The sequence below is a fragment of the Pseudophryne corroboree genome, chromosome 3 (genome assembly GCF_028390025.1).
Source record: "Pseudophryne corroboree isolate aPseCor3 chromosome 3, aPseCor3.hap2, whole genome shotgun sequence".
NCBI lineage: Eukaryota > Metazoa > Chordata > Amphibia > Anura > Myobatrachidae > Pseudophryne > Pseudophryne corroboree.
This window is the reverse complement of record NC_086446.1, coordinates 516323964-516340177: the sequence shown is the minus strand read 5'-3', so window position 1 is coordinate 516340177 and position 16214 is coordinate 516323964. Positions and strand designations below refer to the sequence as shown.

General features: G+C 54.1%; 1 non-coding gene and 2 pseudogenes across 1 annotated transcript; all 3 read left to right on the top strand.

Moving 5' to 3' along the window:
• Positions 1 to 7884: 7884 nt before the first annotated feature.
• LOC134899691 (U2 spliceosomal RNA) lies at positions 7885 to 8059 on the top strand (annotated as a pseudogene).
• Positions 8060 to 9316: 1257 nt separating this feature from the next.
• On the top strand, positions 9317 to 9440 carry LOC134899839 (U2 spliceosomal RNA; annotated as a pseudogene).
• Positions 9441 to 16030: 6590 nt separating this feature from the next.
• LOC134899693 (U2 spliceosomal RNA) lies at positions 16031 to 16214 on the top strand. The gene has a single exon (XR_010173334.1). It is a non-coding gene; the product is annotated as a U2 spliceosomal RNA (small nuclear RNA).

Genomic DNA, 16214 nt, shown 5'->3' with positions numbered 1-16214 from the left:
AGGATTGCAGACAGCCTCGCCCTCCTCAGAGACACGGTCCATTACATCAAGGATCGGAACGTTCACGCGGCCCTGGTCAGTCTTGACCAGGAGAAGGCCTTTGATCGTGTCTCACATGAGCTGATGGGCAGGGTTCTGCATAAATTCGGCCTCGGTAAAATGTTTTGTACGTATGTTAACCTGATGTACCTTGATATCCACAGCTCGGTGCTGGTGAACGGCTGGAAGACTGACCCCTTTTCCATCTTGTCCGGGGTCAGACAAGGCTGCCCTCTTTCACCTCTTCTTTTTGTTTGTGTTATAGAGCTCATGGCTGTATGCATCAGACGGAATCCAGAGATCAGAGGGATCACCGCACCGGGTCGTGACCGACGAGAGGCCAAGTGTTCGCTGTACATGGATGACGTCACTGTCTTCTGCGCGGATCACCGTTCGGTGACAGCACTCGTCCAGACCTGCGAGAACTTCGGCCGAGCCTCAGGGGCTAAAGTCAACTGCGGGAAGTCAGAGGCTATGCTCTTCGGAAAGTGGCACCTGTCATCCTCTGCACCATTTCCTTTCACCATCAAGCCCGACTTCATTAAGATCCTCGGAGTCTGGTTCGGCGGCGAGGGTGCAGCCCTGAGATGTTGGGACGAGAGACTGGCGACCGTTCGCCAAAAGATTGGATTGTGGAGCCTCAGAGACCTTACCATCGAGGGGAAATCACTTGTGCTGCGCAACGAGATTCTTCCTGTTCTGCAGTACACCGCGCAGGCCTGGCCACCCCTGGCAACCGTCTGCAGGGCCATCACGAGGGCAGTGTTTCACTTCATCTGGGGCTCCAAGATGGACAGAGTAAAGCGGTCAGTTATGTACAAGGAGCCCCTCAAGGGTGGAAAGGGTATTCCGGATATCCCAACCATGCTTCGAGCCTTCTTCGTGTGTAACTGCATCCGCAGGACAATGTACGAGAACTTGAACGATTCTGCAGGAAACTCTATGTCCCGTTTCTTCCTCCTGCCTCTTTGGAGGAATCTCGGCTGGGACAAATGGGACAGCTCCATCCCTTACAACTGGAACACCCCGTGGTTCTACCTGGACGTGTCCAAGTTCGTGAGGGAACACCAACTGGAGGGAGTTAAACCTGACTTATGGAAATCAAAGACGATCTACAAGCTCATCAGAGCTAAAGACGATTTGGAGCCGATTCCGGGGCTCCCTTCAGCGACTGCCAAACAGGTCTGGGAGAATGTGGCCTCTAAAAGGCTCACAAACAGACACAAAGACCTGTCGTGGATGGCCATCCAGGGGGGCCTGCCCCTCCGGTCATTCATGCACTCCCGGAACCTGTGCAGGTACAGACATTGCCCCAGGTGCATCATACACGAGGAAACATCCATGCACCTGTTTTGGGACTGTGCCTGGGCCCAGTTGTTGTTGGACGCCCTGGAAAACGAACTGAAAAACTCTGTGCCAAGGAACTGTCTCACGTACCATTCGGTACTCTACGGACTATTCCCTGGCACCCACACCGTTGGGGCGATCCAGGAAGCCTGGCGCCTTATGAACAGTGTTAAGGACGCTTCGTGGCTTGCCAGGAACCGCCTCATTCTGAGGAGGGAGAGGATGTCTATCCAGGACTGTTGCAGGCTGGTTCACAGCTTGCTCAGAGACTATTCCACCATGGACAGCCCTGAGGAAGAAGAGGATTAAAGCCCCCCTTTTTCTGCCCCTCTCCCCTTGTCCGAACCGAAAATGAGACTTTGGGACCGTGGCCCCTTCCCCCTCACTCACAATGTCTGTTGTTTTATTGATGTCTTCTATTTATTGCCCTTCCCCTTATATGTGTCTGTCCTTCAATAAAGCTTCGGGCTTGTGATTCACCCTCCCTCACCCCCCTACCCTCCACACCCATAGCCTTATTTACTGTTGTGTTATTGTATCGTTTAATTGCATAGTGCAGCCTGAGAACTACAGTGTAGGCTACAGGCCCGCGCCGTAGTTCTTCGACTGCACTATACAGTCTGCATCTGTGCTGTGTTTTGGCCTGTGCTGCGACACGGCACTTATGTTTGTCAATGTTACCGTCTGTTTTTTGCAACTTTATACCAATAAAGACGCTTTTTCAATCAAAAATCTGTTCTTATCAGTTCACGCTGACTGACGGTGCTACCTTGTTTCTTGGACCGACAATTGTCCTTCTCAGGGCTAAGCTGCACCCGGGCCGAGAAGCCAGAAAAATCGAAAGCCGAGACTGCGAGGAGAAGGAGAAGATCGCTTGAAGAGGGTGAAGATTTGCATCGCTCCCCAGCTACAGCAGAGGGTTAGACTTGTTTGCTCTGCCCCCTGGAGAAGATACCCCCCCCCTCCGCCAGCAAGACTGCGTGGAGAAAAGGGACTTCGCCGGAGAAGCTCTGCAGCGCCCCCTACCTGCACTGGAGGGTTAGACTTGCTGGCTCTGCCCTCTGAAGCGACCGACCGCCTCTCCTCCTCTCGACGACAGCGCTGATCCTCCGCCCCGCCTTCTACGCCAAAGGACCCGTGAGTATGGCCACCGCTGCCCCAGCCGCCGCTGTTCCAGCCCCCGCTGCTCCAGCCCCAGCGGCTCCAGCCTCTGCCTCCACTCCGGCCACCCTCGCCAAGAAGAGCCAGGCCAAGACGGCGAAAAAAACCGCCAAAGCCCCCACCGGATCGGCCGCACCCAGCGCCACAACCCCCGCAGCAACACCGCCAGCGGCACCCACCCAGGTGAGCACCAAAGACAAACCGTCCCTGGAGCCCTGGATGAGATTCACCGTGGTGATGAAGTTGAAGGAGGTGGATGGACGGATGCCGGACATGACAGTGGAGACCTTTGGGAAGAAGATGATCCTGGACCAGGGCTTCTCGACCGCTGAAACCCTCAGCATCCAGAATTACCTGAAGGGGATCTTTTACGTCACCTTCGCCTCCCTTGCCATCTGCAAGAGGTACTGGGAGGCAGTGAAATCGGCGAGACCCGAATCCCCTTTCTCCCGCTTTGTGGGCAATTGCCCTATTCAAAGAGAGGAAAGGCGGGTGACGGTTTCAATGAGGAACCCACACACGCCCATCAAGGACATTGTCACCTTCCTCAGCCGGTTCTGTACCGTCAAGAAGGACCCCACAAGGGTTCTGGATGGGAACAGCTTCTGGACCGGAAAGTGGGCTGTGATCGTCGTCCTGCAAAAGGACACCTCGTGCCCAGAAGGAGTCAAGCACCTCCCACAGTGCTTCTCCCTGGGGGGATCCCAAGGACTTCTCCACTACACCGACCAGCCACGCAACTGCAGGAAGTGCGGCGGGACGGGCCACGTGATGAAGGACTGCAAGGTCCCGGCATGCAAGAATTGCCACATGGCCAGCCATGAGACAAAAGACTGCCCCACGAGGAAAACCTGCAACCTGTGCGGCAAAGTGGACCACGTCTACAGGGACTGCCCGAGTAGGTCGAGAACCTACTCAGCTGTGGTGACCGGACGTGCCAACCCTGCCCTCAAGCTGCTGCCCTCTGCTACGCAGAAGGAAAAGAAACCGCAGGAGGGTAAGAAACCTGTCAAACCCACCCCCCTCCCATCCTCCCTCACCACCTCCCTCCCCATCTCCACCAGCCCACCCCCTGCGACAGTGACTCCCATCCCTACCACTGTCGCAACCCTCCCTGACCCCTCCTCCGACTCTCCTACCCAGCCCATTGTCTCTCCCAACCCAGCCACCCCTGCCCCACCTGACCTTTCTTCCCAGGAAGATTTCCCCGCCCTCCCCTCCCCCCTTACTCCAACTGCAGGTGCCGAGAAGACACGGAACTGCAAGAGGAAGGAGCTCGACAGCCCGTCTGCGGACTCCGAATCCTCTAAGAAACTGGCGGTCGAGCTGATCCCGCTGGAAGAAGAAATGGAGGAGCTGGCGGAGGCATTCAGCAGGGAGGAGGAGGAGGAGCTGGATGCCAACGCCGACGCCTTACTCGACCGGATACTGGGAGACAGCTCGCCGCTACCCGAGCAAGGGAACCTGGCATCCGATGCCGAGGAAGCCCCGCCCGACGGAGTGGTAACGTAAATGTAGAACTGTTGCCTAACCTCTCTTTTTTCCCCAACTAATGGCGTCATTTTCAATTTTCACCATTAATGTGAGGAGTATTAAGGACAAGCTTAGAAGACAGTCTGTGTTTACTTTCCTAGATAGTCAGAAATGTGATGTGTACATGTTGCAGGAATGCTCTCTTCCTTTCTCCAGGTCCTACAAACATCTGGGCAGGCAGTGGTCTCACGGCGCCTCCTATTGGTCCGGTGGGGGTGAGTGTAAGTCTGCAGGGGTCGCCATTCTTATTAGGGGGAGCCTCTTCACGCTAGATTCTGTTCAGGAGCTTGTCTGCGGCAGATTACTTGTCGTAGATGGCTCCTGGGCAGGTGAGCCTATTAGGCTTATCTGCGTGTACGCCCCCCCTTTCAAGAATGAGCGTTTGGAGCTTTTCCAGACCCTGCGACCGCAGCTCGCAACCACTAGGGCGGTAGTGATGGCAGGAGACTTCAACTGCACCATGGAAGAGGATGGACGCAGCACCAGCAACTCTACCAAGCTTGATGTGACGTCTAAACTGCTCATAGAAATGGTGACCGAAGCATCACTGCGGGACGCTATGGGCTCCATGGGGTCCGGCTCCGTGAACTATACATGGAGCCGCCCCGATGGCTCTGTGCGTTCCCGCATTGACTTTGTGTTTACCTCTAGAACAGTGAAGCAGACCAGGCATTCTATGGTCCCCTGCTTCTTCTCAGACCACAGGGCCATTCTCTTCCAAGGAGTCCTGGGTAGCGGCTTCGCTCCTGGCCCAGGCTCTTGGAAGTTGAACTGTGCCCTGCTGGAAAGAGAGGAGGTGCTGGCGGAGCTGAAGGATGCCTACATCACATGGAAAAATGACAAATGTTATTTTGAATGTATGAGCGACTGGTGGGAATATGCTAAGGCTAACATTCGCAGTTTCTTTCAGGTTAAAGGGAGACAACAGGCGTGCGACCGAAAGAGGAACTTCAAGAGGCTGCAGAGACTTCTGCAGTCCCTACTGGACCTCCAACGGTGCGGCTGGGACGTGAGAGACGAGCTGGATGAGACCAAAGGGGGCCTGAAAAGGCACTTTGAGGAGGAATCCAGACGTATCGTCTTCCGTTCCAAGGTGGAGAACCTTGAGAAGGACGAGAAATGTAATTCGTTCTTTTTCAGGAAACTCCACTCTGGCCACACGCCCCTGACCGAGCTGCGAGATGAGACCGGCATCCCCAGACAGGGGAAGGAGGGCGTGATGAAAGTCGTCAGAGACTACTACAGCGACCTCTACTCCCCTAAGACCACAGACAGCGAGGAGGCCGATAAGTTCCTGTCAGGTATCACTAACTCTATTGATCCTGCAGGCAAAGCCACCCTGGATGCTCCCTTGGCGTTGGAGGAGTTGCACTCTGCCGCCAAATCCTTTAGGCAGGGCAGGACCCCGGGCAGTGACGGTCTCCCAGCAGAGCTCTACGTAGCGCTGTGGGACCTCATTGGACCGGACCTGCTCGAGCTGTACGGGGAGATGGTGGTGGAGGGCAAAATGCCCCCATCGCTGAGGGAGGGAATGATCACGATCTTGTATAAGCGTAAGGGGGAGAGATGTGAGCTGAAGAATTGGAGGCCCATCTCTCTCTTAAACGTGGACTACAAGATCCTCGCCAAGGTGCTCGCCAACAGGCTGAAGGATGTCATCGGACAGATCATTCACCCGGACCAGACCTGCGCCATCCCCGGTCGCAGGATTGCAGACAGCCTCGCCCTCCTCAGAGACACGGTCCATTACATCAAGGATCGGAACGTGCACGCGGCCCTGGTCAGCCTTGATCAGGAGAAGGCCTTTGATCGTGTCTCACATGAGCTGATGGGCAGGGTTCTGTATAAATTTGGCCTCGGTAAAATGTTTTGTACGTATGTTAACCTGATGTACCTTGATATCCACAGCTCGGTGCTGGTGAACGGCTGGAAGACTGACCCCTTTTCCATCTTGTCCGGGGTCAGACAAGGCTGCCCGCTTTCACCTCTTCTTTTTGTTTGTGTTATAGAGCTCATGGCTGTATGCATCAGACGGAATCCAGAGATCAGAGGGATCGCCGCACCGGGTCGTGACCGACGAGAGGCCAAGTGTTCGCTGTACATGGATGACGTCACTGTCTTCTGCGCGGATCAACGTTCGGTGACAGCACTCGTCCAGACCTGCGAGAACTTCGGCCGAGCCTCAGGGGCTAAAGTCAACTGCGGGAAGTCAGAGGCTATGCTCTTCGGAAAGTGGCACCTGTCATCCTCTGCACCATTTCCTTTCGCCATCAAGCCCGACTTCATTAAGATTCTCGGAGTCTGGTTCGGCGGCGAGGGTGCAGCCCTGAGATGTTGGGACGAGAGACTGGCGACTGTTCGCCAAAAGATTGGATTGTGGAGCCTCAGAGATCTTACCATCGAGGGGAAATCACTTGTGCTGCGCAACGAGATCCTTCCCGTTCTGCAGTACACCGCGCAGGCCTGGCCACCCCTGGCAACCGTCTGCAGGGCCATCACACGGGCAGTGTTTCACTTCATCTGGGGCTCCAAGATGGACAGAGTAAAGCGGTCAGTTATGTACAAGGAGCCCCTCAAGGGAGGAAAGGGTATTCCAGATATCCCAACCATGCTTCGAGCCTTCTTCGTGTGTAACTGCATCCGCAGGACAATGTACGAGAACACGAACGATTCTGCAGGAAACTCCATGTCCCGTTTCTTCCTCCTGCCTCTTTGGAGGAACCTTGGCTGGGACAAATGGGATAGCTCCATCCCTTACAACTGGAACACTCCGTGGTACTACCTGGACGTGTCCAAGTTCGTGAGGGAACACCAACTGGAGGGAGTTAAACCTGACTTATGGAAATCAAAGACGATCTACAAGCTCATCAGAGCTAAAGACGATTTGGAGCCGATTCCGGGGCTCCCTTCAGCGACTGCCAAACAGGTCTGGGAGAATGTGGCCTCCAAAAGGCTCACAAACAGACACAAAGACCTGTCGTGGATGGCCATCCAGGGGGGCTTGCCCCTCCGGTCATTCATGCACTCCCGGAACCTGTGCAGGTACAGACATTGCCCCAGGTGCATCATACATGAAGAAACATCTATGCACCTGTTTTGGGACTGTGCCTGGGCCCAGTTGTTGTTGGACGCCCTGGAAAACGAACTGAAAAACTCTGTGCCAAGGAACTGTCTCACGTACCATTCGGTACTCTACGGACTATTCCCTGGCACCCACACCGTTGGGGCGATCCAGGAAGCCTGGCGCCTTATGAACTGTGTTAAGGACGCTTCGTGGCTTGCCAGGAACCGCCTCATTCTGAGGAGGGAGAGGATGTCTATCCAGGACTGTTGCAGGCTGGTTCACAGCTTGCTCAGAGACTATTCCACCATGGACAGCCCTGAGGAAGAAGAGGACTAAAACCCCCCTTTTTCTGCCCCTCTCCCCTTGTCCGAACCGAAAATGAGACTTTGGGACCGTGGCCCCTGCCCCCTCACTCACAATGTCTGCTGTTTTATTGATGTCTTCTATTTATTGCCCTTCCCCTTATATGTGTCTGTCTTTTCAATAAAGCTTCGGGCTTGTGATTCACCCTCCCTCACCCCCCTACCCTCCACACCCATAGCCTTATTTAATGTTGTGTTATTGTATCGTTTAATTGCATAGTGCAGCCTGAGAACTACAGGGTAGGCTACAGGCCCGCACCGTAGTTCTTCGACTGCACTATACAGTCTGCATCTGTGCTGTGTTTTGGCCTGTGCTGCGACACGGCACTTATGTTTGTCAATGTATTCGTCTGTTTTTTGCAACTTTATACCAATAAAGACGCTTTTTCAATCAAAAAAATCTGTTCTTATCAGTTTAATATCTGATACGCCCCCTATCTGGGGGCCATATATTAAATGGATTTTTAGAACAGGGAGATGGAAGAAGAGCTTGCTCTGTCCACTCCACGCATTGACCCGGTATTGCAGTACCTCCGGGACCGGTGCACCTTTCCTATTCTGTATTCCAAAAATAGATGAATGCTGACTTCTCAGCTTATTCCCCAGGATTTGCAATGTTTTTTTGCCTGCTGCATTGATAAACTCTTGGATTTTGTAAGCATGCTTTTTATACTGTGTCAAAATTGTATTCAATCTTTGCTGTCTATTAAAATGTTACAATGGATGAATAAAAGCACCTGTGAACTACTGTGTGGAGTCTTATTTAGCGTCTACTTCTTGTCTCCATTGAATTCCCTCCTTCTGCACAAGACAAATTGAAACAGTTGATCAGCATTTGGATGTGAGGCCTACGTAGGCCTAATTCTTGAATGCAAACTAAGTATGAACGAAGAAGCCTTACCTCTTCGAAATGAATTCCTACATTTTTAACTTACTATCATGATCATCCTTTCGGCTGGTCTTTTCGACCTGTTCATGTTTGGAACTAATTTTTATTTTTGTGGCGGTGGTGTCCACGCTGGTTGCAGGAGGTGTGGATAGTTGCTGTTACAGGCACTAAAGGCACAAGCTCTGCAGTATGTGTATATGCTGCATCCATCTCCTGGTGTGTGTCTCCCTCAAGTGGATGTCAGTTAGCAAGCCAAGCAAATGCAGTCCATACAGCCAAGCACATTGTGACATCACGTGTGTCGCATAATGATGACATCACATGTGTCGCATCATGATGACATCATAGAGTGTGCATCATGATGACTTCACAGAGCCCTCACACTGTAGTGAAAAATTGAAATCTGCCAGGATGAACGGGTTGGTTGAAACAATCCAGATTTTAGAGACAGGAGGTTCAAGGCAGCCAGGGAACCTTCCATTGCAGAATGAATGTCCCACTGCTTAAGTGATGAAGTGCAAGTGCATAGCATTGTGTCAATGTGATAATAAGCACGGAGCCAGCAGGGACAGACGGGACGGGCGGCAGACGTCTGGTGGGTGTGGTTGTCGGAGGCGGACCAAATGCAAATGATTGTGCATCAGCCAGCCAGTCAGTCAAGCAGCCAGCAAGACAGGAGAGGAGAGAAAACTCACGATGCAGGAGTGAGTGATGGAATGTGGTTGCGCGCGCCTGGGTGACTGCCTGCTTGTCAGTCCGGACTTCTCCTTCCTTCCTCCTCTTCTTTGCTGTCGCCGCCGCCGCCAACAAAAGTCAAGTCAATCTGCAGATAGTGTGAGCGTGCGTTGGGGAGGGTGATTCTCCATGATGGATTGTAGATCCTGTTTCGGTTGCGCCGGTCCCTCAGCCCACATTCGGGTTATCGCTTCTCGGCCTTTTGGCTAAGATCAAGTGTAGTACCTGCTCGAGGGAAACACAGGGTGGAGTATCTGTTCTTACACTAGGAGCGTGAGAGGTTCCTAGATGTGGAATGGAGAAACACTTTGTGGAGTACCAAATGCTGGGGTGTGGCGCTGCCTCTGGTCGAGAGGGGAGGAAAACTAGGCTTAGTATCCACCGTCCTTCTAAGGGGATGAAAAAAGGCCCCTTGCGTGGAGTGGAGAAAGGCCTGGTCTAGTATCTCTTCTCGTACTGGGGGTTGACCCTGGCACCGAGTGGGTATGAAACTGGGTCTGGCTGAGAGGTCGGGAGCAGCTAGAAGCTCGAGGTGTTTCGTGCCCCTGGAACTGGAAGGGACAGGGGTGCCGGAAATGCACTGGGGTTTCGAGCCACCTTTGCACTAAGGCACTTTAGCACTTAACACTTCAACCCTTCCTGTCTGCACCCACTTCCTTTGCCCTGGCCTTTTGGCTAGGGTAAGGAAAATTTTTTATACCCCCCGGCCTTCTGGCTGGGGCTTATTTATTTATTTATTTATGCCCACTCACGTGTTTTGCACTTGTGCACAGCACTAGCACTTTTTATGTTTTTTGTAGTGTGTCACGTCACGGTTTTGTTGGGGTTAAGGTGAGACCCTTATGGGCCACCCTCTCTCCTAAGTTGCTGAGGCCCTCTCCTTTTGGGGAGGGCCAGAGGCTGATATCGGTCCCCAGGGGGAAGCTTCGGCCAACCCTGGGGACACACGAGGGTCCCTCCGCGCTTCGGCAAGGGGGGACCCACAGTCCCTTTTTTCCCTCAGTAGGCCTTCGGGCTCTGAGGGTTAGGGGAGTAACGGGGCCCTTCTCCTTTCGGAGAGGGTCCAAGAACCTTCGCCCCCAGCACGTTTGGTCACAGACACTGGGTGATGAAGTCACGCACCTCGGGCTTCGATAAAAAAAAAAATCTGTTCTTATCAGTTCACGCTGACTGACGGTGCTACCTTGTTTCTTGGACCGACAATTGTCCTTCTCAGGGCTAAGCTGCACCCGGGCCGAGAAGCCAGAAAAATCGAAAGCCGAGACTGCGAGGAGAAGGAGAAGATCGCTTGAAGAGGGTGAAGATTTGCATCGCTCCCCAGCTACAGCAGAGGGTTAGACTTGTTTGCTCTGCCCCCTGGAGAAGATACCCCCCCCCTCCGCCAGCAAGACTGCGTGGAGAAAAGGGACTTCGCCGGAGAAGCTCTGCAGCGCCCCCTACCTGCACTGGAGGGTTAGACTTGCTGGCTCTGCCCTCTGAAGCGACCGACCGCCTCTCCTCCTCTCGACGACAGCGCTGATCCTCCGCCCCGCCTTCTACGCCAAAGGACCCGTGAGTATGGCCACCGCTGCCCCAGCCGCCGCTGTTCCAGCCCCCGCTGCTCCAGCCCCAGCGGCTCCAGCCTCTGCCTCCACTCCGGCCACCCTCGCCAAGAAGAGCCAGGCCAAGACGGCGAAAAAAACCGCCAAAGCCCCCACCGGATCGGCCGCACCCAGCGCCACAACCCCCGCAGCAACACCGCCAGCGGCACCCACCCAGGTGAGCACCAAAGACAAACCGTCCCTGGAGCCCTGGATGAGATTCACCGTGGTGATGAAGTTGAAGGAGGTGGATGGACGGATGCCGGACATGACAGTGGAGACCTTTGGGAAGAAGATGATCCTGGACCAGGGCTTCTCGACCGCTGAAACCCTCAGCATCCAGAATTACCTGAAGGGGATCTTTTACGTCACCTTCGCCTCCCTTGCCATCTGCAAGAGGTACTGGGAGGCAGTGAAATCGGCGAGACCCGAATCCCCTTTCTCCCGCTTTGTGGGCAATTGCCCTATTCAAAGAGAGGAAAGGCGGGTGACGGTTTCAATGAGGAACCCACACACGCCCATCAAGGACATTGTCACCTTCCTCAGCCGGTTCTGTACCGTCAAGAAGGACCCCACAAGGGTTCTGGATGGGAACAGCTTCTGGACCGGAAAGTGGGCTGTGATCGTCGTCCTGCAAAAGGACACCTCGTGCCCAGAAGGAGTCAAGCACCTCCCACAGTGCTTCTCCCTGGGGGGATCCCAAGGACTTCTCCACTACACCGACCAGCCACGCAACTGCAGGAAGTGCGGCGGGACGGGCCACGTGATGAAGGACTGCAAGGTCCCGGCATGCAAGAATTGCCACATGGCCAGCCATGAGACAAAAGACTGCCCCACGAGGAAAACCTGCAACCTGTGCGGCAAAGTGGACCACGTCTACAGGGACTGCCCGAGTAGGTCGAGAACCTACTCAGCTGTGGTGACCGGACGTGCCAACCCTGCCCTCAAGCTGCTGCCCTCTGCTACGCAGAAGGAAAAGAAACCGCAGGAGGGTAAGAAACCTGTCAAACCCACCCCCCTCCCATCCTCCCTCACCACCTCCCTCCCCATCTCCACCAGCCCACCCCCTGCGACAGTGACTCCCATCCCTACCACTGTCGCAACCCTCCCTGACCCCTCCTCCGACTCTCCTACCCAGCCCATTGTCTCTCCCAACCCAGCCACCCCTGCCCCACCTGACCTTTCTTCCCAGGAAGATTTCCCCGCCCTCCCCTCCCCCCTTACTCCAACTGCAGGTGCCGAGAAGACACGGAACTGCAAGAGGAAGGAGCTCGACAGCCCGTCTGCGGACTCCGAATCCTCTAAGAAACTGGCGGTCGAGCTGATCCCGCTGGAAGAAGAAATGGAGGAGCTGGCGGAGGCATTCAGCAGGGAGGAGGAGGAGGAGCTGGATGCCAACGCCGACGCCTTACTCGACCGGATACTGGGAGACAGCTCGCCGCTACCCGAGCAAGGGAACCTGGCATCCGATGCCGAGGAAGCCCCGCCCGACGGAGTGGTAACGTAAATGTAGAACTGTTGCCTAACCTCTCTTTTTTCCCCAACTAATGGCGTCATTTTCAATTTTCACCATTAATGTGAGGAGTATTAAGGACAAGCTTAGAAGACAGTCTGTGTTTACTTTCCTAGATAGTCAGAAATGTGATGTGTACATGTTGCAGGAATGCTCTCTTCCTTTCTCCAGGTCCTACAAACATCTGGGCAGGCAGTGGTCTCACGGCGCCTCCTATTGGTCCGGTGGGGGTGAGTGTAAGTCTGCAGGGGTCGCCATTCTTATTAGGGGGAGCCTCTTCACGCTAGATTCTGTTCAGGAACTCGTCTGCGGCAGATTGCTTATCGTAGACGGTTCCTGGGCAGGCGAGCCTATTAGGCTTATCTGCGTGTACGCCCCCCCTGGCAAGAATGAGCGTTTGGAGCTTTTCCAGACCCTGCGACCGCAGCTCGCAACCACTAGGGCGGTAGTGATGGCAGGAGACTTCAACTGCACCATGGAAGAGGATGGACGCAGCACCAGCAACTGTACCAAGCTTGATGTGACGTCTAAACTGCTCATAGAAATGGTGACCGAAGCATCACTGCGGGACGCTATGGGCTCCATGGGGTCCGGCTCCGTGAACTATACATGGAGCCGCCCCGATGGCTCTGTGCGTTCCCGCATTGACTTTGTGTTTACCTCTAGAACAGTGAAGCAGACCAGGCATTCTATGGTCCCCTGCTTCTTCTCAGACCACAGGGCCATTCTCTTCCAAGGAGTCCTGGGTAGCGGCTTCGCTCCTGGCCCAGGCTCTTGGAAGTTGAACTGTGCCCTGCTGGAAAGAGAGGAGGTGCTGGCGGAGCTGAAGGATGCCTACATCACATGGAAAAATGACAAATGTTATTTTGAATGTATGAGCGACTGGTGGGAATATGCTAAGGCTAACATTCGCAGTTTCTTTCAGGTTAAAGGGAGACAACAGGCGTGCGACCGAAAGAGGAACTTCAAGAGGCTGCAGAGACTTCTGCAGTCCCTACTGGACCTCCAACGGTGCGGCTGGGACGTGAGAGACGAGCTGGATGAGACCAAAGGGGGCCTGAAAAGGCACTTTGAGGAGGAATCCAGACGTATCGTCTTCCGTTCCAAGGTGGAGAACCTTGAGAAGGACGAGAAATGTAATTCGTTCTTTTTCAGGAAACTCCACTCTGGCCACACGCCCCTGACCGAGCTGCGAGATGAGACCGGCATCCCCAGACAGGGGAAGGAGGGCGTGATGAAAGTCGTCAGAGACTACTACAGCGACCTCTACTCCCCTAAGACCACAGACAGCGAGGAGGCCGATAAGTTCCTGTCAGGTATCACTAACTCTATTGATCCTGCAGGCAAAGCCACTCTGGATGCTCCCTTGGCGTTGGAGGAGTTGCACTCTGCCGCCAAATCCTTTAGGCAGGGCAGGACCCCGGGCAGTGACGGTCTCCCAGCAGAGCTCTACGTAGCGCTGTGGGACCTCATTGGACCGGACCTGCTCGAGCTGTACGGGGAGATGGTGGTGGAGGGCAAAATGCCCCCATCGCTGAGGGAGGGAATGATCACGATCTTGTATAAGCGTAAGGGGGAGAGATATGAGCTGAAGAATTGGAGGCCCATCTCTCTCTTAAACGTGGACTACAAGATCCTCGCCAAGGTGCTCGCCAACAGGCTGAAGGATGTCATCGGACAGATCATTCACCCGGACCAGACCTGCGCCATCCCCGGTCGCAGGATTGCAGACAGCCTCGCCCTCCTCAGAGACACGGTCCATTACATCAAGGATCGGAACGTGCACGCGGCCCTGGTCAGCCTTGATCAGGAGAAGGCCTTTGATCGTGTCTCACATGAGCTGATGGGCAGGGTTCTGCATAAATTTGGCCTCGGTAAAATGTTTTGTACGTATGTTAACCTGATGTACCTTGATATCCACAGCTCGGTGCTGGTGAACGGCTGGAAGACTGACCCCTTTTCCATCTTGTCCGGGGTCAGACAAGGCTGCCCGCTTTCACCTCTTCTTTTTGTTTGTGTTATAGAGCTCATGGCTGTATGCATCAGACGGAATCCAGAGATCAGAGGGATCGCCGCACCGGGTCGTGACCGACGAGAGGCCAAGTGTTCGCTGTACATGGATGACGTCACTGTCTTCTGCGCGGATCAACGTTCGGTGACAGCACTCGTCCAGACCTGCGAGAACTTCGGCCGAGCCTCAGGGGCTAAAGTCAACTGCGGGAAGTCAGAGGCTATGCTCTTCGGAAAGTGGCACCTGTCATCCTCTGCACCATTTCCTTTCGCCATCAAGCCCGACTTCATTAAGATTCTCGGAGTCTGGTTCGGCGGCGAGGGTGCAGCCCTGAGATGTTGGGACGAGAGACTGGCGACTGTTCGCCAAAAGATCGGATTGTGGAGCCTCAGAGAACTTACCATCGAGGGGAAATCACTTGTGCTGCGCAACGAGATTCTTCCTGTTCTGCAGTACACCGCGCAGGCCTGGCCACCCCTGGCAACCGTCTGCAGGGCCATCACGAGGGCAGTGTTTCACTTCATCTGGGGCTCCAAGATGGACAGAGTAAAGCGGTCAGTTATGTACAAGGAGCCCCTCAAGGGTGGAAAGGGTATTCCGGATATCCCAACCATGCTTCGAGCCTTCTTCGTGTGTAACTGCATCCGCAGGACAATGTACGAGAACTTGAACGATTCTGCAGGAAACTCCATGTCCCGTTTCTTCCTCCTGCCTCTTTGGAGGAACCTCGGCTGGGACAAATGGGACAGCTCCATCCCTTACAACTGGAACACCCCGTGGTTCTACCTGGACGTGTCCAAGTTCGTGAGGGAACACCAACTGGAGGGAGTTAAACCTGACTTATGGAAATCGAAGACGATCTACAAGCTCATCAGAGCTAAAGACGATTTGGAGCCGATTCCGGGGCTCCCTTCAGCGACTGCCAAACAGGTCTGGGAGAATGTGGCCTCTAAAAGGCTCACAAACAGACACAAAGACCTGTCGTGGATGGCCATCCAGGGGGGCCTGCCCCTCCGGTCATTCATGCACTCCCGGAACCTGTGCAGGTACAGACATTGCCCCAGGTGCATCATACACGAGGAAACATCTATGCACCTGTTTTGGGACTGTGCCTGGGCCCAGTTGTTGTTGGACGCCCTGGAAAACGAACTGAAAAACTCTGTGCCAAGGAACTGTCTCACGTACCATTCGGTACTCTACGGACTATTCCCTGGCACCCACACCGTTGGGGCGATCCAGGAAGCCTGGCGCCTTATGAACAGTGTTAAGGACGCTTCGTGGCTTGCCAGGAACCGCCTCATTCTGAGGAGGGAGAGGATGTCTATCCAGGACTGTTGCAGGCTGGTTCACAGCTCGCTCAGAGACTATTCCACCATGGACAGCCCTGAGGAAGAAGAGGATTAAAGCCCCCCTTTTTCTGCCCCTCTCCCCTTGTCCGAACCGAAAATGAGACTTTGGGACCGTGGCCCCTTCCCCCTCACTCACAATGTCTGTTGTTTTATTGATGTCTGCTATTTATTGCCCTTCCCCTTATATGTGTCTGTCTTTCAATAAAGCTTCGGGCTTGTGATTCACCCTCCCTCACCCCCCTACCCTCCACACCCATAGCCTTATTTACTGTTGTGTTATTGTATCGTTTAATTGCATAGTGCAGCCTGAGAACTACAGTGTAGGCTACAGGCCCGCGCCGTAGTTCTTCGACTGCACTATACAGTCTGCATCTGTGCTGTGTTTTGGCCTGTGCTGCGACACGGCACTTATGTTTGTCAATGTTCCCGTCTGTTTTTTGCAACTTTATACCAATAAAGACGCTTTTTCAATCAAAAATCTGTTCTTATCAGTTTAATATCTGATACGCCCCCTATCTGGGGGCCATATATTAAATGGATTTTTAGAACAGGGAGATGGAAGAAGAGCTTGCTCTGTCCACTCCACGCATTGACCCGGTATTGCAGTACCTCCGGGACCGGTGCACCTTTC